Raw genomic sequence first — 20,955 nt, 5'->3', positions numbered from 1 at the left:
TACATTGCACATTACATTGAGTCATTTTTGCACCTGACTATTTTGAAAAAGGATAGGGCCAAGGATGAGGAAGGTCTCTTTGGTCTCCGTCTCCATCTCCCGATACGCTCTCGCCTGTGTCCAACCTTTCAGTCATTTCGCCATCTTTTTCTGAATCGGACATTTTGCGTGGCAGCTTCGCGTTTGCAGTTAGTTGTAGAACACCTGCTCGCTTCTGACGAATGACGATTTAATTTGACGAATAGCCTAACCAATGAGTGTTTGCGTTATATGATTCATCCAATTACACTCGTTCTCACGAGGTGTGGATGGCGCACATGACGTGAAATACATAAACATTAAACTGAAGCCAAGAGTTAAAAAAAAAAAAAAAAACTGAAGCCAAGAGTAACGAGGCTGTTTGTTTTGAAAATGTAAGGAATAGAAAGTACAGATACTTGTGTGAAAATGTAATGAGTAGAAGTAAGAAGTAGGCAGAAAAATAAGTAATGGAGTAAAGTACAGATACCTAAAAAGTGTACTTAAGTACAGTAACGAAGTATTTGTACTTCGTTACTTGACACCTCTGTTTATTTGTCAAATTTATTGATCGTAAGTTGGATTTACATCAGATCTACAACATCTGGACTGACTTAAGCCATAAATGATTTTGGTTAACATTGATTGCACAATATTTTATTTGCAGAATGAGTTTTTTTTTTTTTTTTAGCATTTAATCAGTGGCAGGAGAGGAACTTTCCTTATGCTGAGGGATTATCCGCTCAGCAGGTGAGCAGGTGAGCACCTGCACAGAAACCAAAACAGCTTCGCTTAGAAGAAGAAAGCTGGCGGACGGGCTGCTGACGGCTCAGTCAGTCATGCATCATTTAGCTTCCAGTGCCCCAAAGTAGGAAAAATGCTGATGCAGAAAAAAGTCATATTTTCCTGCATAATCCTTCATGGAGTTTCGCACGTTCAGGTGTTTTTTATCACAGAAGCTAAAGCTTTATAGCTCCAGAGAAACGCGTGTTATTATGACAACAAGCAGCTGCTCGTGTTCTGGTGTCCGTTATAAACCAGCTGCGCGGCTGAAGTAAACGTCGGAGCCACTTGCTGTGTGTCTGATCACTGCTTTTTGCAGCAGAGTGATTGACAACCTGTCTTTCACTCTGAGGAAACGGCCACCTTCTGAAAAACGAGGCGAAATCCTGTCCAGAAATGAACGTTAACAGCTGCAGTTTGGGTGAAAACATCTCGGTCAAAGAAGCGATCGCATGTGTTCCTGCAGGAGGGGCCCAGCAGAGCAGGCCCGGGGCATTTCTGTCCCCGGGGCATTACTGTCCCCGGGGCATTACTGTCCCCGGGGCATTTCTGTCCCCGGGGCATTACTGTTCCCGGGGCATTTCTGTCCCTGGAGCATTTCTGTCCCCGTGGCATTTCTGTCCCCGGGTCATTTCTGTCCCCGGGGCATTACTGTCCCCGGGGCATTTCTGTCCCCGGAGCATTTCTGTCCCCGGGTCATTTCTGTCCACGGAGCATTTCTGTCCCTGGAGCATTTCTGTCCCCGTGGCATTTCTGTCCCCGGGTCATTTCTGTCCCCGGGGCATTTCTGTCCCCGGGGCATTTCTGTCCCCGGAGCATTTCTGTCCCCGGGTCATTTCTGTCCACGGAGCATTTCTGTCCCCGTGGCATTTCTGTCCCCGGGGCATTTCTGTCAACGGAGCACTTCTGTCCACGGAGCATTTCTGTCCCCGGACACGATCGATCAGGAGGTGCTTCGGAGGAATAAGAAGTGCTGTTTTAAAGGGACAGTTCGCCTCTTTTGACATGAAGCTGTGGAACATCCCATATCAGCAACATCATTTATGAACATCTTCTTACCCCCTGCTGCGTCCTGTGAGCAGAGTTCCAGCCTCGTTTTGGTGTTGATGAAGGTAGTCCGGCTAGTTGGCTGGTGTTTAAGAAATAAAGCGTTTTGCTTCTCAAAACAATATGCGTTCAAAAGAGTAATACATTTGCATCACAAAATCGTTCTCCAAGAAAAAGTCAGACCTCACAATCTCTTGGCCCTATTTTCTCTCCTTTCGTATCACTGCCTGCTGTGCAGACCGAGCAGCAAACACCGTAACAGGCGTGGCTGTCGGCAGGCAAAAAAATCTAAATCTTACCAAGTATATTTGTCTCATTGAGTATCTCATTACACTTAATATAAGACACAACTGCCTAACAAGTACCATTTCAGCCAGATATAGGGACTTGTTTTAAGACAATACATCTGGAATATCTTGTTAAATGAAAAAGTCTTGAAAACAAATTGTTTTGAGTCATATTTCACATGAAACAAGCTTTTTTTTTTTCATTTGAAGAGGTTTTTAAGCTAATTTCAGTATCACTTTTATCTCAAAAGTCCTAAATATCACATCTTATTTCAAGAAATCTGGACAAGACGATTTTCACTAGTTCCATTGGCAGATTTTTTTGCTTATTTCAAGCAAAAACGTCTTTTATTTGTTGTTTTATTACTTATTTTTGGAGGGGCATTTTTTCCAGTGTACATTTGCACACAGCCGTGCCTGTAACGGTGTTTGCTGCTCGGTCTGCACTTCGGTCTGCACAGCAGGCATTGATACGAAGGGAGAGAAAATAGTGCCAAGCGATTGTGAGGTCTGACATTTTCCTGGAGAACGATTTTGTGATGCAAATGTATTACTCTGTTGAACACATATTGTTTTGAGAAGCAAAACGCTTTATTTTTTAAACCCCAGCCAACTAGCCGGACTACCTTCATCAACACCAAAACGAGGCTGGAACTCTGCTCACAGGACGCAGCAGGGGGTAAGAAGATGTTCAGAAATGATGTTGCTGATATGGGATGTCATACAGCTTCATGTCAAAAGAGGCGAACTGTCCCTTTAATGCAGCATGTGTGCACAGGTTTTGCTGGGACTTCGCAGCAGCTGGGAAGGTAAATGAGAGGATTTCTTCTCTGAGTGAAGCAGAGCAGCTCGTCCTCAGCTGTTTCTCGCCGTCAGTCCCGTGATCTCTGCGTCTGAAGACAAAAGGAGGCGAGCCGGCGTCCTTCACGAAGGCCTTTCATCCCCGCAGCTGTGCCGAGGCTTTTTTACTCTCCGTGGCTCTCTTATCTCGGCTTCATCCTTGACTCCTTCATGTTTTTTCTTTCTTGTTTACGGGAAAATGAAACGCTCGCTGTAGTTTTCTCCTGAGGTGGAGAACGCCATCATCACCAGAGACGACTCAGAAGTGCGTCCTCCGCATCGTTAAACACGTTAAAACTCTGTTATTTATCTCTAATGTGATGTTTATTGTTTCTCTCCTCTTGAGTTCAGCCTTGCGTTTGAATTTTGACATAATTCCCTTGTTTATGCAGGTTCCCGGTCATTCTTTAGCCCACATTTCCTCCCTTTTAAAGGCTTTCCTGCCGTTTTCCTCCACCTTGGATTAGGACCTGGATTCCATCTGGTCTAAAGTCAAAAACCAAGATGTGTCAGAAGTCTGATATGTGTTTATCCCTCAGTGGAGAACCGAAGATAAAGATGCTGAATTATCTCCCTTTGATGGAGCAGCTGCTGCCCCTGGCAACGAAGCTGAGCTGTGTGCCCTGATATGGAGACATAACCCAGAAACTGTCCAAATCAGACGAAATTACAGACGAGATGAGGCTTTTAAGATGTCACTTTGTGCGGTGAAGGTGGCGCGTAAACATCGAGGGTTTTCTGGAGATTTAACCCGTGAAAATGTGGTTGTAGCATCTTGGATCATTTGGTTGGAATATAAAGTTTTGGCTAAAGCACCTGGCTGTTAATGATCTCATCTTTGAGGAAAAGAGCAGCTCTGCAGATCCATTTGCAACCTGCACGGCTTTAACCTCCACTTTGCCTGATCTGGCCACTTTCATGTGTTTAAAACTAATTAATCACGTTAATTAGTCGCATTTGTACTGAGAATCCAAAAATGAATCCAAAAGTAGCGTATAGCTTTTAGCATTTAGCTTTATTTTAAATGTGCTGCCATATGAATGAAAGTGCCATAACATTTGTTGTGCAAACACACTTTTAACATCAGCATCTTTCTGTAGTTTTTATGTAGAAGCCTCGCTCCACTGTCTGTTTCCTTGAATGACTTGCTGCTATCAGTTGTGTGTTTTGCCTTTAAGTGATATTTTAGACTGGAACTACTACGCTGAGAAGACAATTCAACTTGGCAGAGTTTACAGATGACTTTGGTTCTGTCGACTCCGCCGTCTGGAAGAACTTTAACATGAAAATGGCCGAGTAAAAGTTCCGTACCCTTCTCCATGTTTGGTGGATCCGCCGATTACTTTCTTTTCCTGTTCCACAGCAGACAGCAACAGACTTTTACAAAATAAAAGCCTGTGAGCAACAGACTTTTACAATAATAAAATAAATAATAAAACAGGGGTGGTCCGTGGCGTAGTGGGTAGCAGACGCCCCATGTACAGAGCCTATAGTCCTCGCTGCAGCTGGCCCCGGTTCGAGTCCCGCATCAGCCCTGTGCTGCATGTTGTTCCCCCTCTCTCTGCCCCCTGCTTCCTGTCTCTCTGAACTTTCCTATCCATTAAAGGCACAAAAGCCCCCAAAAAATGTTTTAAAAGAAAAAAAATTGATTGAAAAAAATAATAAAATAAACCTGCGTTAATGCGCGATAAAATATTTATCGGCGATAAATAATTAACGAGTTAACGCGATAATAACGAGTTAATTCGCCCAGCCCTAGTTTAAAAGTAAAAACAAAGCTCTTTAAACTGATTTTCTACCAGATTTCTGTTCAAATGACCCACACAGGCTCGAAAAAACTGTCTATCTTATGTAATTGTTACTCAACTCCACATTCTTCCCAGTAAGAACCTCAGCAGACAGAGCGTGCTTTGTTTTCTCCTGATGGAGGTTTACTGTATCCTAACAGGACATGCAGAAAAAAGACCCAAATGCACATTAATGTGTGTCAGTCAGAAACAAAGGAGAAACCCTGGGATTAGATAAGAGAATGAGACACAGGCTGTGTTCGAAACCGCATACTTCTCCTACTACTCATATTTCTCCTACTACTCATACTAACTTTTTGAGTTAGTAAGCGAGTTTGACTAAGCGAGAAGTTCCCGGATGCATACTAGATTCTCCTAAATGTTGGGTATGCATCATGAGGTTACTACTCATACTCAAACTACCCAAGATGCAACGTAACGTGACGTCGCCGATCGTCATTTCCTGTCAAAACGGCAGTTTCAAGCTAGCTACAACAAGGGTAGGTTCACTTCCTGTTTTCAAAACAAAAGCACCAATTGTATGGTAATGGCTTTCCCTCTGATAAAAGGCAACGGGTATTTTATTTTGTGAAAATAACCGGAAGTGCGTTGCTCACTGCGGCTAGCTTTAGTAGCGCCGAATTCGTGGGAACAAAATTGTAAACAGCCGGTATTTTGTCAGATTTTCAACACGTTGGGGATCTAAACGACTACTTTCTCGCCTGAAAATGTTTCAAATGTTGCTAAAGTTTACAGAGTTTAGAGCTTAAGGGAAATCAGCTTCAGGCCGGCTGATTTCGGCTTGGGCAGGAGCGAAATGCATTGTGGGTAAACGCTCTGCATACTGTCTGATCGATGAGTATGCAGTATGCAGTATGCAATATGTAGTGTGTAGTGTGCAGTATGTAGTATATAGTATGTAGTATGCAGTATGTAGTATGCAGTATGCGGTTTTGAACACAGCCACAGTCCTCTGTGCCCGACTTAGCTAAAGGCTGCTCATGTTTGCTGATTCAGATTTTCAGTGAGGAGCCAAAGGTTAAAGGTCATAGAAGCTGCAGGGTTAGACGTGGTGGGTTCATGGTCCCTGCTGTGGTGGGTTCATGGTCCCTGCGAGAATAAAAGGTCTGCGACCCTCAGGTAGAAGCTTCCAGAGATCTGCTGTTCGGTGCAGAGGGACAGAGAAGAAGATTTTTACATCCATCAGGCTGATGCACGGGGACACCTTTTCATTTCCTTACAGCTCAGAGTAAAAATAGGTGTGTCACTGATCCGTTTCCAGGATTCCTTCCTTGGATGGCAGCCCTGTGATTCTCTGTCTCAGCCTGTGACAGCTAATAACATCAGCCAGGGTTTGTTATAAATGGCATCATTTCTCAGTTATGGAAGTGCTGGCACAGCTGTGCAAACCCAGCCTCCTCCTGCTGCTCTTCATGGTCCCGGCCCACCTTGGCGCCCTCTCAGGTTCCTGCTTTGCGATACTTGAGGCCGATCTGCTTACATAAGCTTAAACATGCACATTTCTGTTTGTGTCCCATGATTTTCATGGCTTCTGGTCTTTAGTTTGAGCTTTTCAGCCTCAGAGAAGTGCACTGAAAAAAACAACTCATAAGATTTACTTAAAAAAACCTTTGTAAGTTTTTGTACTCAATGATTTAAGTATAATTTAATGCTGCAATATCAAGTAACACTCACTTGCCAGTATCAAGTAAATTATACTTACCATAAAACATAACAGTTTTGAAGATATGTAGTAAGTTTATGTAGTATTTCTAGGTTTATGTACATACAACTATTAAACATTTAAATTGTATGAGGAAACCTAAGTAAAACTTACTTGTAGTGGCCATTTGTCCATAAAACAAAATCAAAAGACCACTGATGCACCATGGGGGATGTGGTTTAACGCAGGCAAAAGAAGATGAATGTCCAAAATGAATTCTTGCGTTTTTCTGATGATTTATTTCCAAACAATAAAACAAACAAAAGAACAAAGAAAACCTGCTGCTCTCTCCCTTTCCCTGGTAAAAACCATCGGCCCACCCAGGTGCATGCTGGGACTCCAGGTGCCCAGTGTGACCCAATTACCAAAAATATTCTAAATAAATAACTAACAAAGAATATTAGCAAAAAATCTAATCTAAATAAAGCACTGAAATTAATCAAATAAAGTTACTCATAATTAGCAAATTAAATTTACAACTAAAAACAAAAACTAACTTTACAAATAGCTCCTACATTACTCTTCCCCCATAATTCATGTATTACGTTAATAAAATCTTTAATTTTACTTAAGAAGCTCTTACTGATTTTTAAAAATACAAGGTAGAAATGATGACAGTTACTCTAATAGAGTTTACTTCACCAAAAGTCACTTTTTTCAGTGTGTGTTTAATGGCGGACGCTAACCGGCAGGGTCACAGCGTCCTTCTTCTTCTGTGTTGTGAGGTGAAGACGTTGGATCAGACGTCAGAGGAGCCAGGAGGGCAACAGGCTGCTGCCCGAAAGCCCCGTGAGAAGCTACAAGTCGCTCTGTGGACATTTCAAACGAAAGTGCTCCAGCAGAAGGAGCTCCTGTTTCAGGCTTTTTACGACCGGCCGGGCCGACAGGTGCTGCCCAGTGAAACGCGAGCAGGCATCCATCAGGGCGGCCTCCGAGGCCCGCGGGGCATCCGACACCGCCCCGGCAGATCCTTTAACGGGGCGCATCGGGTTACAAAACGAGAAGGCTTGTGTTTGTCAGTGCCTTTAATAATGGAGACCGCACTCCTGCAGAGGACGTAAACCATCCTCCCGTCTCAGAGCGACCTTCGGTGCTCCGGCTCGGCGGGAGTCGGGTCCTCGCAGCTGCGGCAGCCGTTAACAATCAGCATGTTAAAGAAGCCGTGACTGTTTAACAGCCCGGCTGCTGCAGCTCTGTGCATTCAAACAGCTGATGTTTACAGAAACAGAGACACAAAGTGTTTCTCTCATCACACACTGAGCTGGTTTAAGAAAGAGAAGAGAAGCTCAGACATCAGCTGCTTCCCTCCTGTTTAAACTCTGCTAAAACAAACCAAAACTCCCTCTTTACCCATCAAAAATCCCCTTTTTCAGACTTTATCTCAGCGGGTTAAGGCTGTAATAGTCAGATTTAGGAGTTTTCTGAAATACTGCTGCAAAAATATCTGTTAAACACATCCAGCCTTCAGAAAGAGTCGCTTTGAGCAGAAAAAAGTGTTTAATTTAGAGCAGAAATACCTTCAGGAGGCTTTTATTCCTCATATTTATTCACACCTTTATCCCTCAAAACAAAGGATTCTCGTCGCTTGTGTGTTTATGTTCACTTGATATCAGAATTTACAGGAAATTAAATGAAAAAAGACTGTTTTTAATCTGATTTATTGTCTTTTATGGTCATTTTGCCCCATTTTACAGACATCAGCTGCTTCCCTCCTGTTTAAACTCTGTTAAAGCAAACCAAAACTCCCTCTTTACCCATCAAAAATTTCCTTTTTCAGCTGTAATGTAGTCAAATTTAGGAGTTTTCTGAAATACTGCTGATAAGATATCTGTTAAACACATCCAGCCTTCAGAAAGAGTCGGTTTGAGCAGAAAAAAAGTGTTTAATTTAGGGCAGAAATACCTTCAGGAGGCTTTTATTCCTCATATTTATTCACACCTTTATCAATCAAAACAAAGGAGCCTCCTGAAAGGATTAAAGAAAACTTATTTATTTAACTCACCTGTGTGTTTATGTTCACTTAATATCAGAATTTACAGGGAATTAAATGAAAAAAGACTGATTTATTGTCTTTTATGATAATTTCGCCCCATTTTACAGACATCAGCTGCATTTTCTAAACTTTATTTTCCTTTTTTTGCTCTTATTTATGTTGCTTTTCATCTTTTCCTGCTTCAGATTCCCTTTTTTTTGTCCTTTTTCTGCCTGTCAGCATCATCCACCCTCTTCTTCTTCTTCTTCTTCTTCTTCTTCTTCTTCTTCTTCTTCTTCTTCTTCTTCTTCTTCTTCTTCTTCTTCTTCTTCTTCTTCTTCTTCTTCTTCTTCTTCTTCTTCTTCTTCTTCTTCTTCTCTTCTTTTGGAAGCGAAGCTCATTTCTGCAGACAGCCGCCCGGTCGGCTGTCGGCTCCATCTGTCCGTCTGCTTCGGGGCTTCCTGCTCGTCTCCGTCATCCCGTTCTGAAGCTGGAGTCTCTCTCTCTTTCTCTCTCTCTCGCAGCAGAGACTCGTTTTCTATTTTTAGATCAAAGTCTTGTTGTCGGTTGATGAACGAACGTGGAAGCAGATGCAGAAATGTCCCGTTGCTCTGTCCATTTCTTATTTACTCTCGACTTAAAAGAGCTTTTTCAGCTCTAATGTTTCCTCCGTGTGATTCAACTCCTGATAAATCAGAAATCAGCACCCTTTACTTTAGGAAAACACTGATTTTACACCTTTATTCTCTCGGTCCATGATGTTCTGTTTGCTTTAATAACTCACTTCATTCAGCACCTAATACTGAGTCACTGTTTGTAAAACCAGCTCCTAATTTCTGTCTTATACATAAGATTGAGATTGTGCTAAACCAGAGATACTCACTATTTTTTCACAAGAGCCACATTGGCAGCAAAATCAAGGGAAGAGCCACTTTTACCACAACATACTAAAGTCCCCTTTTGCAAATATGCATTTCTACATATAAAACATCCCACAAAAAAAGAAACAACACAGCCAACACATTTTCAATCAAGACCACATTTATCTTAATACTGGGATGAGCGGAAGCTGGCGTGCATGTGCTTGACTTTCTTCATGTTGTATTTGTAGTTTGTTGTTGTAATCATAGTGAGACATTCAGGATGAGCATGGTTTTTGTGCTGGTTTTTGCCCTTTTTTAATTAAAAACCAATCCATTGTGCCTGCATCTCGCGCTGGCTAAAGGAGCTAGCGTGCTCTGTGGTTTAAGCGGGCTGCGTTGCCAGGTTTAACAGATCCCCCTTTAGGAAACACCATTAAGCCTTAATTAATACTTAATAAAAATACTTAATACCACAAAAACGCAAACTTAATAAAAATACTTAATACTGTGCCGTATTCGCTGTGTGTTATTTGAAAAAAATGTATTGTTTTTGTTACCATATTGTTATAAGCTACTATGCGAGTGCGAGCCGCCAATTAGAGCTTGAGGAGCCGTGCAATGAGTATCTCTGGCCTAAAACAATCTGTATTTATTAAGCATGCACATCAGTAATAATCAGCTGTGGATGATTCCCACGTGTCCTGAGCCACCAGCTGGTGCCGTTCATGCCCTCAGTCAACAGCATGTGATAAAAAAAAAACATCCCTTCCAGGAGTAAAACCAGCAAAGAAAAGAGTTGTTCGATTAACATTTATTCGTACAGAGCAGAACATCTGGCAGGAAAAGGAAAAACACAGCTGACTTCAAACTTTGGACCCACTTTGGAGATGCATGAAGCTCTTTTTAGCTCGAACTGGGTGTATTTTGGGCTCAGATGACGCTATCCAGCTCTGGGATGGGTCTGGAAAAGGCCTGATCTGTGTCCCGCCTCATGCTGGAAGGTCCCCGGACGGAGAAAAGTTGGATGTGCACCGAGCGGAGCCGTCAGTATCTCTGCAACACGGGTTCAAAAATCAGGACATCCGTCTGTTTTCTGTCCTCACTCGGTCCAGTTCAGCCCGTCTGTGATGTAAGAAGCTGCAGAAAGTGAAGGACAAGAGGCCAAACTGTGTCTCCATCCCAGGGGAAGAGGTGGAGGTGGTTGAGGAATACAGATGTTTACAGATGTTTACAGAGGTTACAAAAAATTCTACTTCCTAAGGAAGCTGAGATCCTGCAACAATCTCTGTTGGGGCAGCAGCTTCAGAGAAACTGAGAAAAAAGGCTGGTTCTGAGCTGAAGCTGCTTGTAAAAGGAAGAATGATGTCGGTTCATAACATCGTGTTGTAACAGGAGAGCCTGGAGCAGCTGAAATAACCCGAGAACGCACAGAGCAGGAGGAGGTTCCCGGCAGCTGCTTTCTAAATCTGTAACCTGGCTTATAAATGATCATATTTACCTGAAAATAGAGCTCTGTAAACTGGCTTATAAATGATCATATTTACCTGAAATTAGAGCTCTGTAACCTGGCTTATTAATGATCATATTTACCTGAAATTAGAGCTCTGTAACCTGGCTTATAAATGATCGTATTTACCTGAAATTAGAGCTCTGTAACCTGGTTTATAAGTGATCATATTTACCTGAAATTAGAGCTCTGTAACCTGGCTTATAAATGATCATATTTACCTGATATTAGAGCTCTGTAACCGGGCTTATAAATGATCATATTTACCTGAAATTAGAGCTCTGTAACCTGGTTTATAAACGATCACATTTACCTGAAATTAGAGCTTTGTAACCTGGCTTATAAATGATCACATTTACCTGAAATTAGAGCTCTGTAACCTGGCTTATAAATGATCATATTTACCTGAAATTAGAGCTCTGTAACCTGGCTTATAAATGATCATATTTACCTGATATTAGAGCTCTGTAACCTGGCTTATAAATGATCGTATTTACCTGAAATTAGAGCTCTGTAACCTGGCTTATAAATGATCACATTTACCTGAAATTAGAGCTCTGTAACCTGGCTTATAAATGATCATATTTACCTGAAATTAGAGCTCTGTAACCTGGCTTATAAATGATCATATTTACCTGAAATTAGAGCTCTGTAACCTGGCTTATAAATGATCATATTTACCTGAAATTAGAGCTCTGTAACCTGGCTTATAAATGATCATATTTACCTAAAATTAGAGCTCTGTAACCTGGCTTATAAATGATCATATTTACCTGAAATTAGAGCTCTGTAACCTGGCTTATAAATGATCATATTTACCTGAAATTAGAGCTCTGTAACCTGGCTTATAAATGATCGTATTTACCTGAAAATAGAGCTCTGCAACCTGGCCTATAAATGATCATATTTACCTGAAATTAGAGCTCTGTAACCTGGCTTATAAATGATCGTATTTACCTGAAATTGGAGCTCTGTAACCTGGTTTATGAATGATCGTATTTACCTGAAATTGGAGCTCTGTAACCTGGTTTATGAATGATCATATTTACCTGAAATTAGAGCTCTGTAACCTGGCTTATAAATGATCATATTTACCTGAAATTAGAGCTCTGTAACCTGGCTTATAAATGATCGTATTTACCTGAAATTAGAGCTCTGTAACCTGGTTTATGAATGATCGTATTTACCTGAAATTAGAGCTCTGTAACCTGGTTTGTGAATGATCATATTTACCTGAAATTAGAGCTCTGTAACCTGGCTTATAAATGATCATATTTACCTGAAATTAGAGCTCTGTAACCTGGCTTATAAATGATCATATTTACATGAAATTAGAGCTCTGTAACCTGGTTTATAAGTGATCATATTTACCTGAAATTAGAGCTCTGTAACCTGGCTTATAAATGATCATATTTACCTGAAATTAGAGCTCTGTAACCTGGCTTATAAATGATCGTATTTACCTGAAATTAGAGCTCTGTAACCTGGCTTATAAATGATCGTATTTACCTGAAAATAGAGCTCTGCAACCTGGCCTATAAATGATCATATTTACCTGAAATTAGAGCTCTGTAACCTGGCTTATAAATGATCGTATTTACCTGAAATTAGAGCTCTGTAACCTGGTTTATGAATGATCATATTTACCTGAAATTAGAGCTCTGTAACCTGGCTTATAAATGATCATATTTACCTGAAATTAGAGCTCTGTAACCTGGCTTATAAATGATCATATTTACCTGAAATTAGAGCTCTGTAACCTGGCTTATAAGTGATCATATTTACCTGAAATTAGAGCTCTGTAACCTGGCTTATAAATGATCATATTTACCTGAAATTAGAGCTCTGTAACCTGGCTTATAAATGATCATATTTACCTGAAATTAGAGCTCTGTAACCTGGCTTATAAGTGATCATATTTACCTGAAATTAGAGCTCTGTAACCTGGCTTATAAATGATCATATTTACCTGAAATTAGAGCTCTGTAACCTGGTTTGTAAGTGATCATATTTACCTGAAATTAGAGCTCTGTAACCTGGCTTATAAATGATCACATTTACCTGAAATTAGAGCTCTGTAACCTGGCCTATAAATGATCATATTTACCTGAAATAAGAGCTCTGTTACCTGGCTTATAAATGATCGTATTTACCTGAAATTAGAGCTCTGTAACCTGGCTTATAAATGATCATATTTACCTGATATTAGAGCTCTGTAACCTGGCTTATAAATGATCATATTTACCTGAAATTAGAGCTCTGTAACCTGGTTTATAAGTGATCATATTTACCTGAAATTAGAGCTCTGTAACCTGGCTTATAAATGATCATATTTACCTGAAATTAGAGCTCTGTAACCTGGCTTATAAATGATCATATTTACCTGAAATTAGAGCTCTGTAACCTGGCTTATAAATGATCGTATTTACCTGAAAATAGAGCTCTGCAACCTGGCCTATAAATGATCATATTTACCTGAAATTAGAGCTCTGTAACCTGGCTTATAAGTGATCGTATTTACCTGAAATTAGAGCTCTGTAACCTGGCTTATAAATGATCATATTTACCTGAAATTAGAGCTCTGTAACCTGGCTTATAAATGATCATATTTACCTGAAATTAGAGCTCTGTAACCTGGCTTATAAGTGATCATATTTACCTGAAATTAGAGCTCTGTAACCTGGCTTATAAATGATCATATTTACCTGAAATTAGAGCTCTGTAACCTGGCTTATAAATGATCATATTTACCTGAAATTAGAGCTCTGTAACCTGGCTTATAAGTGATCATATTTACCTGAAATTAGAGCTCTGTAACCTGGCTTATAAATGATCATATTTACCTGAAATTAGAGCTCTGTAACCTGGTTTGTAAGTGATCATATTTACCTGAAATTAGAGCTCTGTAACCTGGCTTATAAATGATCACATTTACCTGAAATTAGAGCTCTGTAACCTGGCCTATAAATGATCATATTTACCTGAAATAAGAGCTCTGTTACCTGGCTTATAAATGATCGTATTTACCTGAAATTAGAGCTCTGTAACCTGGTTTATGAATGATCATATTTACCTGATATTAGAGCTCTGTAACCTGGCTTATAAATGATCATATTTACCTGAAATTAGAGCTCTGTAACCTGGCTTATAAATGATCATATTTACCTGAAATTAGAGCTCTGTAACCTGGCTTATAAATGATCGTATTTACCTGAAATTAGAGCTCTCTAACCTGGCTTATAAATGATCGTATTTACCTGAAAATAGAGCTCTGCAACCTGGCCTATAAATGATCATATTTACCTGAAATAAGAGCTCTGTTACCTGGCTTATAAATGATCGTATTTACCTGAAATTAGAGCTCTGTAACCTGGCTTATAAATGATCATATTTACCTGATATTAGAGCTCTGTAACCTGGCTTATAAATGATCATATTTACCTGAAATTAGAGCTCTGTAACCTGGTTTATAAGTGATCATATTTACCTGAAATTAGAGCTCTGTAACCTGGCTTATAAATGATCATATTTACCTGAAATTAGAGCTCTGTAACCTGGCTTATAAATGATCATATTTACCTGAAATTAGAGCTCTGTAACCTGGCTTATAAATGATCGTATTTACCTGAAAATAGAGCTCTGCAACCTGGCCTATAAATGATCATATTTACCTGAAATTAGAGCTCTGTAACCTGGCTTATAAATGATCGTATTTACCTGAAATTAGAGCTCTGTAACCTGGTTTATGAATGATCATATTTACCTGAAATTAGAGCTCTGTAACCTGGCTTATAAATGATCATATTTACCTGAAATTAGAGCTCTGTAACCTGGCTTATAAATGATCATATTTACCTGAAATTAGAGCTCTGTAACCTGGCTTATAAGTGATCATATTTACCTGAAATTAGAGCTCTGTAACCTGGCTTATAAATGATCATATTTACCTGAAATTAGAGCTCTGTAACCTGGCTTATAAATGATCATATTTACCTGAAATTAGAGCTCTGTAACCTGGCTTATAAGTGATCATATTTACCTGAAATTAGAGCTCTGTAACCTGGCTTATAAATGATCATATTTACCTGAAATTAGAGCTCTGTAACCTGGTTTGTAAGTGATCATATTTACCTGAAATTAGAGCTCTGTAACCTGGCTTATAAATGATCACATTTACCTGAAATTAGAGCTCTGTAACCTGGCCTATAAATGATCATATTTACCTGAAATAAGAGCTCTGTTACCTGGCTTATAAATGATCGTATTTACCTGAAATTAGAGCTCTGTAACCTGGTTTATGAATGATCATATTTACCTGATATTAGAGCTCTGTAACCTGGCTTATAAATGATCATATTTACCTGAAATTAGAGCTCTGTAACCTGGCTTATAAATGATCATATTTACCTGAAATTAGAGCTCTGTAACCTGGCTTATAAATGATCGTATTTACCTGAAATTAGAGCTCTCTAACCTGGCTTATAAATGATCGTATTTACCTGAAAATAGAGCTCTGCAACCTGGCCTATAAATGATCATATTTACCTGAAATTAGAGCTCTGTAACCTGGCTTATAAATGATCGTATTTACCTGAAATTAGAGCTCTGTAACCCGGTTTATGAATGATCATATTTACCTGAAATTAGAGCTCTGTAACCTGGCTTATAAATGATCATATTTACCTGAAATTAGAGCTCTGTAACCTGGCTTATAAATGATCATATTTACCTGAAATTAGAGCTCTGTAACCTGGCTTATAAATGATCATATTTACCTGAAATTAGAGCTCTGTAAGCTGGCTTATAAATGATCATATTTACCTAAAATTAGAGCTCTGTAACCTGGCTTATAAATGATCATATTTACCTAAAATTAGAGCTCTGTAACCTGGCTTATAAATGATCATATTTACCTGAAATTAGAGCTCTGTAACCTGGCTTATAAATGATCATATTTACCTGAAATTAGAGCTCCTGATCGGGGGGACCTGAACTTGTTTTCCTACCTGATCACACAAACCGGCGCCGACGGTGGAAGCTTTAAAATGACCCGGATTAGACCGACGGTCTGACTGAATGAGTCCAGCTGGAGCTGCAGCAACAGCTGACAGAGTCCTTAAGCAAGGCGCTGACCTTTGACACCCATCTGCTGCAGTTTGAGCACATGTCTGACAGCATCACCGCTCTTATCTCTGTCCAGTTCAGCTCCCTGTCGGCGCCCCCCCCCCCCCCTCGTGCCCTTTACTCTGAAGCACAGACTCCTATGTTTCCCACTTCTGCTTCTCCTGCTTGTCGGCTTGAACCTCAGCAGCTCCAGCGTGTTGGGGCATCAATAATCGGACCAAAACTGGACTTTAGAATGCATTTATACATGTTAATCTGACCAAAACTGGATTTTAGAATGCATTTAAACATGTTAATCTGACCAAAACTGGACTTTAAAATGCATTTATACATGTTAATCTGACCAAAACTGGATTTTAGAATGCATTTATACATGTTAATCTGACCAAAACTGGATTTTAGAATGCATTTATACATGTTAATCTGACCAAAACTGGACTTTAAAATGCATTTATACATGTTAATCTGACCAAAACTGGACTTTAAAATGCATTTATACATGTTAATCTGACCAGAACTGGCTCGGCCCGACCGGCTCTACATTCAGACGGACACCTGTGTGAGGCTGACTCAGCACAGATCTGAGCTTATCTCAGTTAATCTACGTCATGCCTGACCTAAAGAAGGAGAAAAATAGCCTCACACACATTTCTCACTCCTAAAATAAAGCCACTTGAGTGTTAATTTCCAGCATTTACTTTGCACACAGGCTTTTAAATGTCCTCCCAGATGTCAGCTCAGCACTTTGCCGCCTGTGAGAGCCTCTCTGCAGGCTCATCAATAATGAACCGGCGATCAGGTGATTGCTTTTCAACTTTCCAGGAACGGCAGTGATGGAGGTTTAATTTACCCAGATTACATGTCGGAGGCTGGACTGCTGCAGCGTAGTGAAGCACTTTGACCGTGTTGAGCTGCTTCATTCTGAGTTTATTGTACTTTAGCAGACTCGATAACCCGATACGTTCATTCTAAAGCTTCTGTTGCTTGTTTTTAAAACGTAAAAACTCCGGCTGGGCAACGATTCAAATGTTTAATCTAATTAATCACATGATTTCCCTGATTAATCACGATTAATCGCATTTGTACGCAGAATCCAAAAATGAATCCAAAAGTAGTGTATAGCTTTTAGCATTTAGCTTTATTTTAAATGTGCTGCCATATGAATGAAAGTGCCATAACATTTGTTGTGCAAACACACTTTTAACATCAGCATCTTTCTGTAGTTTTTATGTAGAAGCCTCGCTCCACTGTCTGTTTCCTTGAATGACTTGCTGCTATCAGTTGTGTGTTTTGCCTTTAAGTGATATTTTAGACTGGAACTACTACGCTGAGAAGACAATTCAACTTGGCAGTGTTTACAGATGACTTTGGTTCTGTCGACTCCGCCGTCTGGAAGAACTTTAAAATGAAAATGGCCGCAGAGTAAAAGTTCCGTACCCTTCTCCATGTTTGGTGGATCCGCCGATTACTTTCTTTTCCTGTTCCACAGCAGACAGCAGCAGACTTTTACAAAATAAAAGCCTGTGAGCAACAGACTTTTACAAAATAAAAGCCTGCGAGCAACAGACTTTTACAAAATAAAAGCTTGTGAGCAACAGACTTTTACAAAATAAAAGCCTGTGAGCAACAGACTTTTACAATAATAAAAGCTTGTGAGCAACAGACTTTTACAAAATAAAAGCCTGTGAGCAACAGACTTTTACAAAATAAAAGCTTGTGAGCAACAGACTTTTACAAAATAAAAGCCTGCGAGCAACAGACTTTTACAAAATAAAAGCCTGTGGGCAACAGACTTTTACAAAATAAAAGCCTGTGAGCAACAGACTTTTACAAAATAAAAGCCTGTGAGCAACAGACTTTTACAAAATAAAAGCCTGTAAGCAACAGACTTTTACAAAATAAAAGCTGCACAGTAGATTTAAGACTGCACAGTAGATACAAAGCAACTGACAGAAGCCAGCACAGTAATAATGATACATTGTATATTCCCCGCAAGGCAGGAGAAACACATTAACACAGCGAGGTGCCGCGTTTCTGTCGTCATCTTTGCATATAGGCACCGCACACGCACACACGTCTGCATGCTACTCGTTGTGGTCTCATTCTCCCTCAGCAGCTGATATTACAAGAATATGCCTACTCAGTGTCGTAGCAATAGAAGTTAAAATAAAATGCAGTGGCCTACCTTTATCTCGGCTTTACTCCTCTGCCTAGTCCGGACACTTTTTACTCATTTAATCTGACCAAAACTGGACTTTAAAATGTATTTATACACGTTAATCTGACCAAAACTGGACTTTAAAATGCATTTATACACGTCAATCTGACCAAAACGGGACTTTAAAATGTATTTATACACGTTAATCTGACCAAAATGGGACTTTAAAATGCATTTAAACACATTAATCTGACCAAAACGGGACTTTAAAATGCATTTATACACGTTAATCTGACCAAAACGGGACTTTAAAATGTATTTATACACGTTAATCTGACCAAAACGGGACTTTAAAATGCATTTATACACGTTAATCTGACCAAAACTGGACTTTAAAAGCATTTATACATGTTAATCGGACCAAAACTGGACTTTAAAATGCATTTAAACACGTTAATCAGTTTCTTTCTTTTGGCTCGTTTTCCAGCCTACAGAGCAGACGAAACCTTCCCGAACCTCTGTGTTTTTCATCTTTTCTGGGAGCTCCATGATGCAGATGATGTTAAACCTCTGCAGCGTGCGTGATCGGCCTTGAAGCCGAGTCGCTGCTCTCCAATCAGCAGAGATCGCTTCTGTTGCTCGTGTGCAGCTTTGCAAGCTCTTTTGCTTTTTGATGTTTTCGTCTTTTAGACGCGTTAGAGTCGTGTTTAAAGGGCGGGGGATGCTGGATAACCCGTGTTTTAACCAGAAGCCGTGCACTTCTGGGATCCTTTAGGTCTCGTGAGCGTCCATCTTGTTGGGACTGAGCTCTGCATTTCACGTTGGAGTGAAACAAACGAGCAGGTTGTTGTTAAAGCGTCTGTTTCTGATACCGTCTGCACATAATTGTCAGTAAGAGAAGCGGCCGTGTCGGTGACGATGGCGTCACCTGATGCTTTCATCCACGAGTGCGTGACCAGGTGATCATTCGGGATTTCAGGAGCTTGCTTGGGAAACATTTTGTGACCGATTGCACTTGACGTGTTGCCTTTCTTTTCCCACAAACACGAGTTAAATTCACATCCCACAGAGGAATCTGCTGCAGAGGAGAAGCTCCCAGGACGCTCTTATCTCCACTTCCACACATGCCAACACTGAATTCATTTGCTCAGTGAAAGGAAAGTCGCTGATTAGCCATTCAGCCTCCTTTTCAGGGAATATAACAACATGCTTGGGGCATATTTTCCATTTCTTTTTAACCCTCATTTATCCGGATTATCTTGGTAAGAAGGCGGCGGCCTGAGGGGCACAACTACTTACAGCATAGTAATGGATTAAATTCACACAAAGAACCTTGTTTTTATGAGTAACGGCCCTTGTTGTCTGTAAAAAGTTGAACCCTTAAATCTCAGAACTGTACTCAAGCACAAGTGGTTTCCAATTATTTAAATTGGAGAGAAAAATGTTATTTTTCTCTGATTTCTCTAATCTTTCCAAGTAGATTAACCCCTTTAAACCACTTAAATGTGTTCACAGATTAAATCCTGGCCCAATTTGCTATAATTAATGTAACACAGTGACCAAACAGTTCACTATTATGAGTTAAAAAAGTTAAAAAACCTACAAGATAACAACAATCTTCTGTTTTAGTAAAGGAACCAGGTTTGATCTTTGGAAGCATTTAAAGAGATGAGAAACTAAAATAATTAGTGTTTAAATCAGACCAAAACTGGACTTTAAGATGCATTTAAACATGTGAATCTGACCAAAACTGGATATTAAGATGCATTTAAACATGTTAATCTGACCAAAACTGGACTTTAAAATGCATTTAAACATGTGAATCTGACCAAAACTGGACTTTAAAATGCGTTTTAAACACGTTAATCTGACCAAAACTGGTTTTTAAAATGCATTTATACACGTTAATCTGACCAAAACTGGACTGTAAAATGCATTTATACATGTTAATCTGATTAGAACTGGACTTTAAAATGCATTTAAACATGTTAATCTGACCAAAACTGGACTTTAAAATGCATTTAAACATGTTAATCTGACCAAAACTGGACTTTAAGATGCATTTAAACATGTTAATCTGACCAAAACTGGACTTTAAAATGCATTTAAATGTGTTAATCTGACCAAAACTGGTTTTTAAAATGCATTTATACACGTTAATCTGACCAAAACTGGGCTTTAAAATGCATTTACACATGTTAATCTGACCAAAACTGGACTTTAAAATGCATTTAAACATGTTAATCTGACTAAAACTGGACTTTAAAATGCATTTAAACATGTCAATCTGACCAAAACTGGACTTTAAAATGCATTTACACATGTTAATCTGACCAAAACTGGACTTTAAAATGCATTTACACATGTTAATCTGACCAAAACTGGACTTTAAAATGCATTTACACATGTTAATCTGACCAAAACTGGACTTTAAAATGCATTTACACATGTTAATCTGACCAAAACTGGACTTTAAAATGCATTTACACATGTTAATCTGACCAAAACTGGACTTTAAAATGCATTTACACATGTTAATCTGACCAAAACTGGACTTTAAAATGCATTTAAACATGTTAATCTGACCAAAACTGGACTTTAAAATGCATTTACACATGTTAATCTGACCAAAACTGGACTTTAAAATGCATTTAAACATGTTAATCTGACCAAAACTGGACTTTAAAATGCATTTAAACATGTTAAACAGACGACTAAATGGGTCAGAAACTGACTGAAAATCAGCTCATTAAGACTTCATGTCTACTCATTTCCAGACGGTCGCTCTGCTCTAATAAAATCTTGATTTCATAACTCCAGCATCATCTGCAGACATACGTGGATCC

The 20,955-nt window shown here is 39.6% G+C and overlaps 1 protein-coding gene across 1 annotated transcript in view; it reads left to right on the top strand.

Annotated features, from left to right (window-relative positions):
- The window catches only part of LOC142391535 (SH3 domain-binding protein 4-A-like), a 38,645-nt gene that overhangs the window by 14,295 nt on the left and 3,395 nt on the right, over nt 1–20,955 (top strand). The gene's annotated exons all lie outside the window — the stretch shown is intronic.

Source organism: Odontesthes bonariensis, chromosome 11 (genome assembly GCF_027942865.1).
Source record: "Odontesthes bonariensis isolate fOdoBon6 chromosome 11, fOdoBon6.hap1, whole genome shotgun sequence".
In the NCBI taxonomy this organism is placed as follows: Eukaryota; Metazoa; Chordata; class Actinopteri; order Atheriniformes; family Atherinopsidae; genus Odontesthes; species Odontesthes bonariensis.
The sequence above is the reverse complement of the archived record's forward strand: the minus strand, read 5'-3'. Positions and strand labels throughout refer to the sequence as shown.